A 16949-nucleotide genomic window follows, 5' to 3' on the forward strand; every position below is an offset into this window, starting at 1 on the left:
AAGATGGTGATGAAGCGTTACGTATGTACGTACTTAAGAGATTGTGTTGAGGATATTGCTATAGCTGATCTTGGAAAAGAATTGGGATGGATAGCTTGAGAAACATAACCGTTAAGAGTAGGGACTTATTAGTAATAAAGTACTGTGGGGAGTCAGTGTAAGTGGGATTATGATGAAGTTGTAAAGGATCAGAGAGCCTAACCAATGAATTACAAGGAGACAATATAGTGCGTATAAAAGATCAACGAGTATAAGAAGGCATAGCTTGAGGCAGCATCGAAGGAGTAAACAAGGGAGTTGCCCATTAATAGGGAAATTAAGAGCGAGAAAAAGGCAAGATTACTGTAACGGGGACAAAACGAGACCGAGATACTAGTTGATTTTTTATTATGTACATGAGAACAAAAGAGCTCCAGCAAGAGACACCATTGTCCTCAGGTACGTGATGCTTCGTTGAATGATTTCTTGGTCGTGTGTGGCCAACATGGGTATTGATGTTGTAGCCCTATGAGGCACTGCATATTTTGGGTTGTTGTGACAAGATGGTAGTGGTACAATTACAGGGGAAACTCTGGAAAAATTCTTGTAGAAATCCCTAAGAGCTTAACATTCGTGGGCGAATGTTCCTAAGGGGGGAAGAATGCTACACCACGATTTTTTTTCTTTTTGTGTCGTTTGCGTTGTAAGTAAACCAAAGTAAGCTCGGAGAGGTCAGGGAACCTTTATAAGGCTAATGAATACCCTTAAAAAGTGTTAAGAAATTTTCTAAAGGTTCCGGGATCAAGCAAATCGAAGAAAATAAGTTTGTTGAAAATTTGGAAAAAGTTGACAGAATTTTGGGTCAACTTTGGAGAGGTATATCTCCAGGTATGTGAAGATTTTTAAGGTATTGCAAAAGCCTAAAATGAAGCTCGTCGAATCTAGTTTCCAACACAACAAACCGCTCATTGATAAGACATTAGAGTAGATAATTATAGACGTTACAAGTTAGGCTGACAGAGCAGAAACGCGTGCTACAGTACAGTGACCCGACCCAAATTTAAAACCTTATAAAAAGGGAGAAACCCCATTGTTTTCACCAAAAATCAGATGAATAAGCTCACCGAAGTTCTAGAAAAAACTACGAACTTCCAAGAGCTCCAAACAAAGTTTCCATAACCAAATTAATTAAGGATCTTAGTTGAAGATTTAGAAAGGTATATCAAGGGAACTAAATCATGGTTCTTGAAGATGTATTGATCTTGTGGGCATACACTATGCTTGGATTTTGTGTATTCTCCATCCTAAGGTAAGACCCTATACTTCATTTATTGTTTTGGAAGGCTTTAGTGTAGAAAGATGGAAGATATTATGGTTTGAAGTTAGAATATAATTGTGATATGGAATGGAGTTTATGGAATTATAAAAAGAATTATGGTGATATTTTCATATGTATCTGACGTTGATAATGATGTTGGTATTGTTGTTGCGAATTAGGATTAACTTCCGAAGGTAAAACCGTTGGAATATCATATAATTAATGAATCGATTATTAGACTAAAGAAACATCGTGTGGGATGTTTCATGGAGAACATTGGTGTTGATAATGTTGTTGTGATGTTGGTATTGTTGTTGTTGTTGTTGGTTATTGGATTGTGATTTGGGGCTAGGCGTATAAACAGGGGAGATGCTGCCCGAATTTCGGCAGATTCTAGAAAGATTTATTTGAAGGATTAAGACAAGAATATAAAGGTGAGTCTAACAATAGTATAAATTTTCTTGAATATAGATTTACGAGCCTGGGAGGACAAGCGTTGAGTAGTTAAAGTTAAGGCTACCAAAAAGGTATGTTAAGGCTCGTCCCTTTCTTTGAAAGGCATGATTCCTATGTTATGATTCCATAAATGTTCCATAACCTCCTTATTTTCAAAAACTAGAAGTTCATGATTCTTAAAGCTTCTCATGATGTTAAAGATGAGAATGTTTCTATGATGATTACAATGATAACAATGATTTTATGTTTAAAGGTTCCAAGTTTATGATTTCAATGTTATTATGAGAATGTTTAGTTATTTCATGATTTTATCGATTTTATTCATTGTTGTTGATTTCATCTTATAATAATTGTTCCTTCAAGGTGAGATAGAGCGATGATGATTATTTCATAATATAATCGGAGGTTACCGAACTTACGTCACTCCGATAGAGTTATAGCTTTCTTTGGGCTCTCATGCATGCTACTTATGTTATAATACATATACATATACATATATATATATATATATATATATATATATAAATCATGAATAAGATCTGAACTCATAAGCTGAAATAGCTATCTTCATGAAACTGTATGAACTAGTATCTGTCTACATCTGACTAAATCTGTATGTCGGAAAACATGGACATGCATATATATATATATATATATATATATACATCACAGGCCACACTTTCACCCCCTGTCAAGTGTGCCTTTCACATGTGTATATCCCAACATCATAGGCCACTTATGGACCACTCACAGGCCACACCTTCACCCCCTGTCTAGTGTGCCTTTCACATATAGAATGTAATATCATAGGTCACACCTTCACCCCCTATCAAGTGTGCCTTCCAATCATACCCCTGAGAACTTGAAGTGAATGCGTAGTACAAGTAAAATTGAATAAAAGGATTCTGAAAACAATATAATGACAATTTTCCTCTCATGGGCCTTACTGAACTCATACTCCTAGGACAGGAAATCACAAGATCTGTATATGGGGGAATACCATAGTCGGGGTACGGGAACATCAAAACTGTATATCTTCTAGTGCTTATAAGAATAGAGTAATATGGAAACTCGCTTACTCGGTTGTTCGTTCATATCATAGAATCATGCCAAAATGAAAGAAAGGGAAAACCTTAACATACCTTGAAATATATCCAATCATCCAACTCTTATTCCTTGAACTCGTAAATCTACAATTAATAAAACATAGGACTTAATTAAGTTGTTCACCTTACTTACTAACTATTATAATTACAAAAGAGCTTAACAAACTATGGACAACATATCCCTTGAAAACGTAGAAAACCCTCAACTTCTAATTCCATCCAACCTCAACCACAATATCAATAATGACAATAGTGGTAACACTTACATAACAAGATATACCCAAATACATCCCCTAATCATCTCTTGACACAACCCCCAAAAACACTATTTAACCTTTCATCGACTTATCAATTTTATAGCTATCTTCTCTTCACTTGAACTACCAAAACTCTTAGTAACTAACTTAAATACAAGGGTAGAAACCATTTACATACCTTGAAGAGATTAAGATCTCAAACCCGAGCTTCATATCCAGTTCTTCAAGCTCAACAACTTCAATCAAACCCTAGGAACAACCTTCCCCTTACTAGCTCGAGGTCATGGGGCTCGGATCTTACCCAATCTTCACTAATGATGATGGGAAATGTTGGGAGAAAATATAATAGGGTATCTCTGATTTGGGAATGAGAAAATATGAAATAAAGTCATGGACCACGTATTTGTACCTGGGGAATTAAATGCTTCAGTGGCCCGGTTCGACGAGCGGGTCGATGACCCGTCGACGTGGAGACTTTCTGTCGACGTGCTCATCGACCTACGCCTGCAGAATGCAGGGCTGCGGAACCCTGTCGACGTCGCACAACGATAGTCCGTCGATAGGCTCGACGGCCCGTCAATCATGACTTGTGTTTGCAGACTTTTCCAATTCAGTTCAGATCGCGACAATTCGATTCGTTCAACTTCTAATCCTGTAAATCATCAGGAATTCCTACTGGTACCATTGCACACGGGGTAGGACACTTTCTATCTCCAAAACTCGAGCTCAAGTCTCAATTCTCGAGGCATACCCAACTATGAAATCGTAAGTTCTATCACTAAGAAAATGAGGGGTGTAACATTCTTCCCCCCTTAGGAACATTCGTCCTCGAATGTTCGAACAATCCTGGGTTATAAAAATTTTGGCATAGTTTCCCCCGTACTTATATAAATCTGTCCTGTACACAGCAACCCAAAATAATGCCACACAGGGCCACATACTATAACATACAATGCTTGGGCCTCACACGACCAATCACGATAATTGAAATGAAATAATACCTAGGAAAAATTATGCCTCCGACTGCACTTACTGTACTACTGGGAACAAATGCGGGTACTTAATCTTTATCGCTTCTTCCTCTTACCAAGTCACTTCCTCGACATTCTTATTCCTCCATAAGACTTTAATGGAGGCTACATCCTTGGTTTGCAACCGACTGACCTGTCTGTCCAATATAGCCACTGGAGTCTCTTCGTATGATAATTGCTCGGTCACCTAGATATCATCCACTGGTGCAGCTCTTGAAGGATCTCCGATACGCTTATGAAGCATTGATACATGAAATACTGGATATACTGATTCTAACTCAGAAGGCAATTCTAACTCATATGCCACTGTACCCACCATACGAATGATCTTATATAGCCCAATATATCGAGGGATCAACTTACCCTTCTTACCAAACCTCATTACTCCCTTCATAGGTGAAACTTTCAGGAACACCCAATCGCCTATCTCAAACTCTAGCTTACGTCGCCAATTATCCACGTAGGATTTCTATCGACTCTGAGCTGTTAGCAATCTCTCCCTAATCACCTTCACCTTATCAACTTCTTGCAGAATTAGATCTGGGCCTACTAACTGATTCTCCCTGACATCAAACCATCCTATGGGCGATCTACACCTCCGCCCATAGAAGGCCTCATAACGAGCCATCTGAATACTGGAATGGTAACTGTTGTTATTTGCAAACTCGATACGAGGCAAATAATCATCCCAACTGCCTCGAAAGTCAAGTACACAAGCTCTAAGCATATCCTCAAGTGTCTGTATAGTACGCTCTGCTTGCCCATATGTCTGCGGGTGAAATGTAGTGCTAAGACTCACCTGAGTCCCCATTCCCTCCTAAAAAGACTCTGGTTGTGAACTGTGCTCCCCTATCTGAGATAATGATCGTAGGAAAACCCTGAAGTCGTACAATATTCTTCAGGTAAAGCTTTGCATAATCCTCGGCTGCATAAGTAGTTCTGACAGGCAGAAAGTGAGCTGACTTTGTGAGCCTATCAACTATGACCCATATCGAATCACACTTCCACTGAGTACGGGGCAACCCTATAATAAAGTCCATATTAATTACCTCCTATTTCCATGTCGGAATCTCTATAGCCTGCAATAGACCTCCGGGTTTCTGATGCTCTATCTTGACCTGCTGACAATTTGGATACTGAGCAACAAATTCTGCTATATCTCTTTTCATACCATCCCACCAATAAACTCTCTTAAGATCATGGTACATCTTTGTTGAGCCTAGATGAATAGAATAGCAGGAATAATGTGCCTCCCCCATAACCTGCTGACAGAGTCCTGCAACACTAGGGACACACAATCTACCTCGATATCTGAGTACTCCATCACCTGTGATCACAAAGGGTGTCTTTTCTTTCTGAGGGGTTGTATCTCGGTAAAGAACTAGAACAGGATCCTCATACTGATGCTCCTTTATCTCAACTACCAAGTATGATACTGCTGTGTCTTGAACAGTAACTCCTGCATCACCCGAATCTATCAATCGAACTCCGAGGCTAGCCAATCGATGAACCTCACGGACTATTTCTCTTCTCTCTGGCGACATGTGAGACAAGCTACCCATAGATTTATGACTGAGGGCATCAGCTACCACATTAGCCTTCCCGAGATGATACAGAATATCCGCATCATAATCTTTTAACCTCTCTAACCATCGCCTCGGACGCAAGTTCAAATCCTTCTGCGTAAAGATGTACTGGAGACTCTTATGATCATTATAGATATCAACATGGACACCGTATAAGTAGTGCCTCCATATCTTCAAGGAATGAATCACTGCCGCTAACTCAAGATCATTGGTTGGATAATTCCTCTTGTGCTTCTTCAACTGTCTAGAAGCATAAGAGACAACCTTACCGCGCTGCATCAACACACAGCCCCATCCAACACCTGAAGCATAACAATATACCACATAGCCATCTGCTTCCTCTGGAAGAGTTAAAACTGGTCCTGAAGTTAGCTTATCCTTCAACGTCTGAAAACTCTGCTCACAAGAACCTGTCCATTGGAACTTAGCAGATTTCTGAGTCAATTTGGTCAATGGAGCTGAAAGAGAGGAGAATCCTTTTACAAACCTTCTATAATAACCTACCAAGCCCAAGAAACTACACATATTCGTTGGGGCCGTGGGCCTTGGCCAATCCTTCACAGCCTCAATCTTCTGGGCGTCCACTCTAACATGTTCCTCTAAAATAATGTGACCTAGAAAAGCCACATAGTTCAACCAGAACTCACACTTAGAAAACTTGGCATACCACTCTTTACCTCGAAGAATTCCAAGCACTGTCCGCAGATGTTCTGCATGATCGGCCTCTGATGGCAAATAAACTAGAATAGCATCTATGAACACAATCACGAACAAATCTAGGGAGGGTCTGAATACACGATTCATCAAATCCATGAATACGGCTGGGGCCTTAGTTAGCCCGAACGACATAACACGGAACTCATAGTGGTCATATCTAGTCGGGAATGCCATCTTCGGAATGTCTTCTTCCTTCACCCTAACCTGGTGGTATCCTGACCTCAAGTCTATCTTCGAGAAATATTTGGTGCCTTGCAACTGATCAAATAAATCATCAATCCTCAGGAGAGGATACTTATTCTTTACAGTCACTTTATTCAATTGCCTATAATCAATACACATTCGCAAAGAGCCATCCTTCTTTCTCACAAATAGCACCGGTGCTCCCCATGGTGACGTACTAGGCCTGCTAAAGCCCTTCTCGAGCAAATCTTTCAACTGTTCCTTCAACTCCTTCAACTCCGCTGGTGCCATCCTATAAGGAGGAATAGATATTGGCTGAGTGTCTGGCAATAGATCAATAGTAAAATTAATATCTCTCTTTGGGGGAATGCCTGGAAGCTCATTTGGAAACACTTCTGGAAACTCATTAACCACAGGAACTGACTGATGAGTCGGCAACTCTGCCTGCATATCTTGAACTCAAACTAGATGAAAAATATACCCTTTTCTAATCATCTTCTTTACCTTAAGGTAGGAAATAAACTGACCTCTAGGCGAAGCAGCATTGCCCTTCCACTCTAAGATGGGTTCGCCTAGGAACTGAAATCGAACCATCTTTGCTCCACAATCAACATTAGCATAACAAGAAGCTAGCCAGTCCATGCCCATAATAATATCAAAATCAATCATATCTAACTCAATCAAATCTGCTATGGTGTGGCGGTCACAAACTATAAAAACACAATCCCGGTATACTCACTTAGCTATAACCGGATCACCGATTGGCGTAGACACCTCGAAAGGTTTGATCAACTCGGGCTCTATCCCAAACTTGCCAGCAACAAATGGTGTAAAGTATGATAAAGTGGAACATGGATCAATCAGTGCATAAACATCATGGGAGGAAACTGATAATATGCCTGTAACAACATCAGGAGACATCTCGCGGTTCTGTCTACCAGCCAATGCATACACGCGGTGTTGAGGACTGATCGAGCTGGATGCTCCACTCCTCCCTCTACCTCGCCCTACTGGCATCTGAAAAACTTGCCCTGAAGGGCGCACTACAGAAGAAGAACCAACTATAGATCTTGTAGGCTGAACAGTGCCCATGCCACCTCCTAATGGAAAATTCCTCATCATATGAACTAGTCGGCCACAAGAATAACAGGCATTCAATCCCAATCGGCACTGCCCGATATGTAACCTACCACACTGGGCACACCGTGGCAAGGGTGGCCTCATCTGTCACACCCCATTTCCACTAGGGTGTGATGGGCACCCGACCCCATATCCGGAGCCGAGCGAACCCACAGATCCTTATTACACACATAATTTCTTCAGACGCTGAAAATCAGATAAAAGTATAATATATATTAAGCTTTCGAAATCCATCTTTTATCGTTCTCAATTTTAGGCAAAGTCCGTAATTATATAAAATTTACTACATAACACAGAATGACATATCGGCTGATGGAGCCGCTTACAGACTGATAACCAATACCCACGACTCTGTCTGCAAAGTCTCTAGCATAAATCCAGAATTCATAACATACATATACAAACTCTGATTTGGCAACACTCCGGGAGCAAATGGAGCCTGCCAACTCCGCTGGAACATCTTCTGTAATAACTTCAACTCATCTGGGTGTACCTGCGCGGCATGAAACTCAGCCCCCGAAGAAGAGGGGTCAGTGCGAAAAATGTACTGAGTATGTAAAGCATGGAATACAGAAAACTAAACCATAATCAAAACAGACAGTACAAACAGTAAGTACACTATCCAAAGTACCAACATTTATTTTTCGAACGCAGATCATATGTCAGAAAAAAAAGGGGTACCGATCGAGAGTACTAGAAGGTTTGTTTTCCACACGTAGAGCATATACGCCGAAGTCATATGTCAGAAGAAGTACGGATCCAGAATTTCAGAATGTTGATTTTCCAGACACAGATCATGTATATCAATATCATAGGTCAGAAAAAGTACAGAGGGTACAGAATTCCAGAGAACTTACTTTCCAGACACAAATCGTATATCGTATGTGTGTGTATAACAGATCCGGGCCCTTCCGTGAGGGACGCGGTGGACAGAAATATCAATGCATGTCAGAACATATGCCATATCCGGCCCCATTATGGGACACGGTGAACAGAACGTGGTCGCCACCCCGTCACTGGCGCCACAACACAGCATACTCCAGAGTAGGGAATAGCTCCGTAACATATCATATCGTATCATAATGTGCACATATCAAACATATCAGATGGCCATATCATATCATCATATATCAGAATGTGTGTACATGGCACAGCATACTCCACAACCCATGTACACGTATACCTGCCCCCTCACATCGAGGCACGACGAACAATGCAGTGGAATACGCGTGATAACATATCCTGGCCCGGGCTCAGTGAAGGAAGCATTGAGGCATCCACGAGTGGAGTAGTGAGAAACTTATGCATCATAAAATATTTACAAAGACTCGACAGAATAATCCGAATGACAGGTCATTTAAGAAAGAAATCAGACGATAGTCATAGCACGTACCTTTCGGATGTCGCGGGGGATTATATCAAATTAAAGATTTTGGGATTGTTTGAACATATCAAAATATAAAAATTTACAGAATGTCGATAGCATTACTCAGACGACAAATCATATAAAAGAGATTGAACGGTAGTCATAGCGTATGCCTTTCGGATATCACAATAGCATATGTCAAAATAAGCTTTCTGAAATCATTTTCATGTTTCAAAATATATTATGGGACTTAACAAAATGAGTCAAACGAATGTCATATAGTAGTTAGAAGAGTAACCAAGAGTTTTCCTTTGAATTTTATTCCAAAATAAGTCAAACGGAACAAATCAAAAAAATCTGGGAAAGTGGGCCCACCTCGGGTCAAATGAGGTGGCGCACATAATTTACGTATGTTACACTTCATAACGTTACCCGTGAGAGTTCTAAGGTAGTCGGGTCCTATTTGTGAAAGTTCTAGACATTTAGGCACCTTTTCTAACTATTCATAACATATTCAATTCAATTCTGACAACCCAACTTACAATCTTCCAAACATATTTCTTGCTTCCAAATTCATGAGTTATATCCACAATCCACACATTACAAATTCACTCATACAATTATAAGGAATCATACTAATATCCATTAACTTATTCAATAATCCACAAACGATTTTCACTCCGTTTCAGGCCACTAAATCCTCATTTTACATCATAGAATCTACTATAACAATAATTAAAATACTAAGTGAAATTAGTTCATCACTTCTACACAATACACTACACGGGCTCATTCCATAATTCAACAACATCAACACAACAAACTATAACTCTATTCTTGCAATTATTCCTTAACCAAACTTGATAAAGAAAGAGATTCAATAATTTATACCTTATTTTAATGAAGGTAGCAAACTCTTCACCATTTTCTTGTTCCTAAGCCACTCCAACACCAAACGAAATTATATCCGCGACTATGTGTTGCCCGGACCTCGATCCATATTTTGTAGCTTGAAATTTTGCTCAAGATCTTCACTTTTATGTGAGATTTAAGCTCCCTTTTGAGTGCAGAATTTTCTGGAAATTTTGGACCATTCTATGATGAAAAATGGGGGTTTTGACTCTTTTTATAATAAGTTTGGGTCGGTACTGTAGCAGTGCTGTAGCGGTACTGTTTCTGCGCGACAGTTCAGTTTGTAACGTCTATAATTCTCTACTCCGAAGCCCTATCGATGAGCGGTTTGTTGCATTACAAACTAGACTCGACGAACTTCATTTTAGGCTTTTCAAATACCTTAAAAATCCTCATATACTAGGAGATATGCCCCTCCAAAGTTGACTAAAAATCTGTCCAGCATTTTCTCAAATTTTCGTCGAACTTATTTTTCAAATTACCAAATTTGCCCGTAGCCTTTCTCTTAATTTCCCGCAATTATCTTGAATTATCCGAATGTACAAAATGCGGGATATAACATCCTCCCCCCCTTTAGAACATTCGTCCTCGAATGTTCAACTGACCTCATGGGGTGATGTAATACTTCGGGAGGGTCCTTCCCAGCTCACCTCTTCATTGTTATGGTTTCGTCATCACACCTTAACAGAAGCCAGGTCTTTAGTACGCAGCCTTCGCTTTACGATTCAATATGGCCATAGGTTGTTCGTTGCTCTCATACTCCTCGACACAAGGGTACTTATAAGGAAATATTTTGATTCTAGTTAATATGACTATGTTGGTTATGAAACTATTGGTGCTAAGACATTGGGGAAGGCCGAGGGTAAATTTGGAATTTCGGAAATTAGTTTCGGGAATTACAAAACGGGATTTTAGCGAATTGGGCCAAGAAAATTGGAAGACAAATTGAGGCCCAAGAACCAAAGGTGGCCGGCCAAAGGCTTGGCCCAAGCCCCTTATTAAGTGGTTATGTGACTTTCACATGACCCTTAGTTAGGATATATATCACTATCCCTTTAGAATTTTCAAGAAGCCAAATCAAACAAAAAAATAATAATTGAAGAACACCCCATTTGAGGCTCTCGGCCGAACCCTTTAGGGGGAGAAAGAAAAAAATTTCTAGCCTTTGTTTTAATCCTAAAAATCGTGTCCCTTTTGTAGTTATAGCAAGTGCAAGACGCTCTTCGACGGGATACAATTAGTTTGGCGAAAGGAGCACGTTTGCGACGAGTCGGATTTTCAAGAAAAGGTAAGAATTTTGCCCTTTTAATGTTATGGAATTGGTATGAATATGATAAGGATTGAGAATAGACGAGAATTTCGTAGTTTGGTGTGTGTATGAAACCGTGGGTGTGTGTGTGTGTGAGGTGTAGTGGTCGTGACTTGTGTGGTGTGTAAGGCAACGTGACTTTGATTTGTTTAGTTGGTTAGTTGCGTCGTTGTGACATTTATGACGTAAATGAATGTTTAACGAATTGAATTGGCATTGGAAATGGTTGCGGATTATTATGGGAAAGTATATGATTTTGGTATATTCGCGTATATCCTTGTATAATTATGATATTAAGACTTCAAATGTGACTTATGGTTGTTGTTAATGAATTTGGAATAAAACAATGCGAGTTAGTAAGTTCGTCGTAGTTGTTGACGTTTGGGATGCAATATGGAAAGCAGCGAATTGTTTGAACTTATGTATATTGCTTGGAATATTATTGGGACGTGTTTGAATAATCTTGAATGAGTAAATGAATACAATAATGTGGATGTTAGTTTGGTATTTCGAAGTTTGAATGAAAGCTGTTGATTTATGTAGAAAGAAAGAATATTGAAGTTAGAATGATTTAGTTGTGGCTTATGATGTTTGTGATGTTTGGGTTGTTGTGTTGATGTTTATTGAGTCGAGCTAAGTCTCGGGGGTGTTAGATATATAGGGGAAATGCTGCCGAAATTTCGGTAGACAAAAATGAAGTTAAGGAAATTCTTAAGCCTTAGAATCTCTAATTGGTAACTTTGACCATTTGCAGATTCTGGACGAAACGGGATTTGAGTTTGGGGTGAGCATAAGACGTTTATAAGGTATGTAAAGCTCCCCACTTCTTCTTTTGGCATGTCTTAGTATGTTAGGTTGATATCGGAACCCCGGGAGCAATTCTGCTCCTCGAAATCCGATCTATAAAATGGCTACTATTCATTCAATTCAACTGAAGCCTAATGACCCTATTTTGGCTAGAAAACAAGTAAGCGTCCGAAACTTATGCAAATGCAATCGGATTAATTCGAAATCTTTATGCATGATCCCATAGACACTAAATGTTCGTAATTTATGTACGCCACCTCGACTTGACCCGAGGTGGGCCCGCTAACCCCGAGATGCCTTATTCATTCTATTAGGCTCTCTTTTTGGATAAGTTTCGATAAAGAATCTTTGATTTTGAAATTGTCCTCTATGAAATAATGTTTTGATTACTATGATATACTAAGCTATGTTGTGAGCCATACGTACCACTTTGGAAACATTTTTGTGAAATAAACTTCCGTACTAACTAATTATCCGACTACCTTGGTTAATGAAATGACTTATGAAGTACTCAAGTTTTGAAAGGCTATTTTGATATACAATTGCATTGTTTGCTCACGACTCCGTTCGTGCCTTATTATGACTTCGTTCACCGGTTCCCGGGCCGGTTATGATTCGTGCGCTCTATGATGATTCGGCCGTATGCTGTGTTACGATTCCCCGAGGCCTCGCCATAGGGCCCGGTTCCGTTTGGAGTTATGCTGTGATATGGCTGTGATGCGATACGCTCATATGTGTGTGTTCGGGGATGTACGAAGATTTGAACCTTCTGGTGTTATGCTGTGTGTGGCACCAGCGTCAGAGTGGTGACCACGTTCTTGAGCGTTGCATGATTTTGTTTGCATTATATATTTATATGATTTTGATACAAAATTTTGATACTCCGTTCAGAACTCCTCTTTGTTATCTTGTTTGCTTTCAGTTGTGGCCTATATTTCTGTACTCCGTGCTTTACATACTCAGTACATATTTCGTACTGACCCCCTTTCTTCGGGGGTTGCGTTTCATGCCCGCAGGTACAGACGCCGGTGATCCACCGCTGTAGGCCTTACTTTCTGCTATTTCGGAGTACTCCTCTTTGATCCGGAGTCCACTTTTGGTACATACATCTTTTGCCATGTGTATATTTCTGTCCATTTGACTATTTGGGTACGGTGGGGCCCTGTCTCGCCATATGTCTTTGTTTTGGATTCGTAGAGGCCTGTAGTCATATATGTGGGGCGAGGGTCCTATGTGTGTTCGTTTGATTTTGATATTTGGTCTTAATGCGGTCCGTTGCTATGGTGGCCCCAAACGGCCTTATGCTTATGTTTGTACTTATGACCGGCGATGGATATTCCGCCGCTCTTTCCTGATTTGATATGATATTTTGATACACGCGACCGCTTAAGACGGATTTTGATATAAATTATGTTTGAAATGGCTTTTATGAAATTTTGTAATAAGTTTGGATTTGATAAATGAATATGCGATTCGGTCTAGGTGCCCAAGTAGGGTGCCAGTCGCGGCCCACGGGGCTGGGTCGTGACATTTGGTTTCCCTTAGGCCATTCTAGCCTCTAGTTTGTCTCTTATTCTTAAATCTATGAAATTTTTTCATACTTCCCAGGGGGGTCACCCATCCTCCCACCTTAGCACGCTTAACCTCAAAATTTTGGTGGGATTCGGTGCCTTAATGCTGATATAATCGCGTCCACTTCCTCGTATGGTCTTTATTACATAATCTGGGGCATGTCAAAGTCTTACAGATTCCGGGGCATGTCCGTAACACGTCCCTCTTTGTACAATTACTATTTTACCCTTCTCCATCCCGATGTTCACCTTTCATTTTTATGTATAACTACCTTCCGTCCTGGGTTCCCAGAGTCCCAATGGTAATAAACATACCTTCGCCGCCATTAGTTATACATACACGGTTACCAGCCTGTTTGGATTTCCACTCACCATTCGTACATAATAATTTACAGCAACCTGCTTGTCAACTTTCTCTGAATCTTTCAACAGACCTTGCTCCTCTTATACTATTCTTTCTATTCAGAACCTGTATACAGCAAGTATCAACCAATGCCTTACAGAGCATACGACTATATATCACATTCTAGCCATCCAGAACTTTCTGTTTCAGGTAGCAGAACAAATATATCCAGACTTACCTTTATGACCTCCCATGTCACCACTTGCCATTTCTCGCCGTATGTAAGGCTTACGCAAGAAATCTTATTTCCTGTGACTTGGCTCTATCGCACGATCTAAGACAGAAAGAAGGTCAACAATCCCTAGATGCCCCGTAGCCTCCTGTTTATAAATGTGGTGCTCTTCACACCATAAACAGGACTCTACCGGACACGACTTTGCAGACAACCCTTAGGACAGACCTGCTCTGATACCACTTTGTCACACCCCAATTCCACTAGGGTGTGATGGGCACCCGACCCCATATCCGGAGCCGAGCGAACCCACAGATTCTTATTACACACATAATTTCTTCAGACGCTGAAAATCAGATAAAAGTATAATACATATTAAGCTTTCGAAATCCATCTTTTATCGTTCTCAATTTTAGGCAAAGTCCGTAATTATATAAAATTTACTACATAACACAGAATGACATATCGGCTGATGGAGCCGCTTACAGACTGATAACCAATACCCACGACTCTGTCTGCAAAGTCTCTAGCATAAATCCAGAATTCATAACATACATATACAAACTCTGACTCGGCAACACTCCGGGAGCAAATGGAGCCTGCCAACTCCGCCAGAACATCTTCTGTAATAACTTCAACTAATCTGGGTGTACCTGCGCGGCATGAAACGCAGCCCCCGAAGAAGAGGGGTCAGTACGAAAAATGTACTGAGTATGTAAAGCATGGAATACAGAAAACTAAACCATAATCGAAACAGACAGTACAAACAGTAAGTACACTATCCAAAGTACCAACATTTATTTTTCGAACGCAGATCATATGTCAGAAAAAAAAGGGGTACCGATCGAGAGTACTAGAAGGTTTTTTTTCCACACACAGAGCATATATGCCGAAGTCATATGTCAGAAGAAGTACGGATCCAGAATGTCAGAATGTTTATTTTCCAGACACAGATCATGTATATCAATATCATAGGTCAGAAAAAGTACAGAGGGTACAGAATTCCAGAGAACTTACTTTCCAGACACAAATCGTATATCGTATGTGTGTGTATAACAGATCCTGGCCCTTCCGTGAGGGACGCGGTGGACAGAAATATCAATGCATGTCAGAACATATGCCATATCCGGCCCCATTATGGGACACGGTGAACAGAACATGGTCGCCACCCCGTCACTGGCGCCACAACACAGCATACTCCAGAGTAAGGAATAGCTCCGTAACATATCATATCGTATCATAATGTGCACATATCAAACATATCAGATGGCCATATCATATCATCATATATCAGAATGTGTGTACATGGCACAGCATACTCCACAACCCATGTACACGTATACCTGCCCCCTCACATCCAGGCACGGCGAACAATGCAGTGGAATACGCGTGATAACATATCCTGGTCCGGGCTCAGTGCAGGAAGAATTGAGGCATCCACGAGTGGAGTAGTGAGAAACTTATGCATCATAAAATATTTACAAAGACTCGACAGAATAATCCGAATGACAGGTCATTTAAGAAAGAAATCAGACGATAGTCATAGCACGTACCTTTCGGATGTCGCGGGGGATTATATCAAATTAAAGATTTTGGGATTGTTTGAACATATCAAAATATAAACATTTACAGAATCTCGATAGCATAACTCAGACGACAAATCATATAAAAGAGATTGAACGGTAGTCATAGCGTATGCCTTTCGGATATCACAATAGCATATGTCAAAAAAAGCTTTCTGAAATCATTTTCATGTTTCAAAATATATTATGGGACTTAACAAAATGAGTCAAACGAATGTCATATAGTAGTTAGAAGAGTAACCAAGAGTTTTCTTTTGAATTTTATTCCAAAATAAGTCAAACGGAACAAATCAAAAAAATCCGGGAAAGTGGGCCCACCTCGGGTCAAATGAGGTGGCGCACATAATTTACGTATGTTACACTTCATAACGTTACCCGTGAGAGTTCTAAGGTAGTCGGGTCCTATTTGTGAAAGTTCTAGACATTTAGGCACCTTTTCTAACTATTCATAACATATTCAATTCAATTCTGACAACCCAACTTACAATCTTCCAAACATATTTCTTGCTTCCAAATTCATGAGTTATATCCACAATCCACACATTACAAATTCACTCATACAATTATAAGGAATCATACTAATATCCATTAACTTATTCAATAATCCACAAACGATTTTCACTCCGTTTCAGGCCACTAAATCCTCATTTTACATCATAGAATCTACTATAACAATAATTAAAATACTAAGTGAAATTAGTTCATCACTTCTACACAATACACTACACGGGCTCATTCCATAATTCAACCACATCAACACAACAAACTATAACTCTATTCTTGCAATTATTCCTTAACCAAACTTGATAAAGAAAGAGATTCAATAATTTATACCTTATTTTTATGAAGGTAGCAAACTCTTCACCATTTTCTTGTTCCCAAGCCACTCCAACACCAAACGAAATTATATCCGCGACTACGCGTTGCCCGGACCGCGATCCATATTTCGTAGCTTGAAATTTCGCTCAAGATCTGCACTTTTATGTGAGATTTAAGCTCCCTTTTGAGTGCAGAATTTTCTGGAAATTTTGGACCATTCTATGATGAAAAATG

This window comes from Lycium barbarum, chromosome 10, assembly GCF_019175385.1.
Source record: "Lycium barbarum isolate Lr01 chromosome 10, ASM1917538v2, whole genome shotgun sequence".
In the NCBI taxonomy this organism is placed as follows: Eukaryota; Viridiplantae; Streptophyta; class Magnoliopsida; order Solanales; family Solanaceae; genus Lycium; species Lycium barbarum.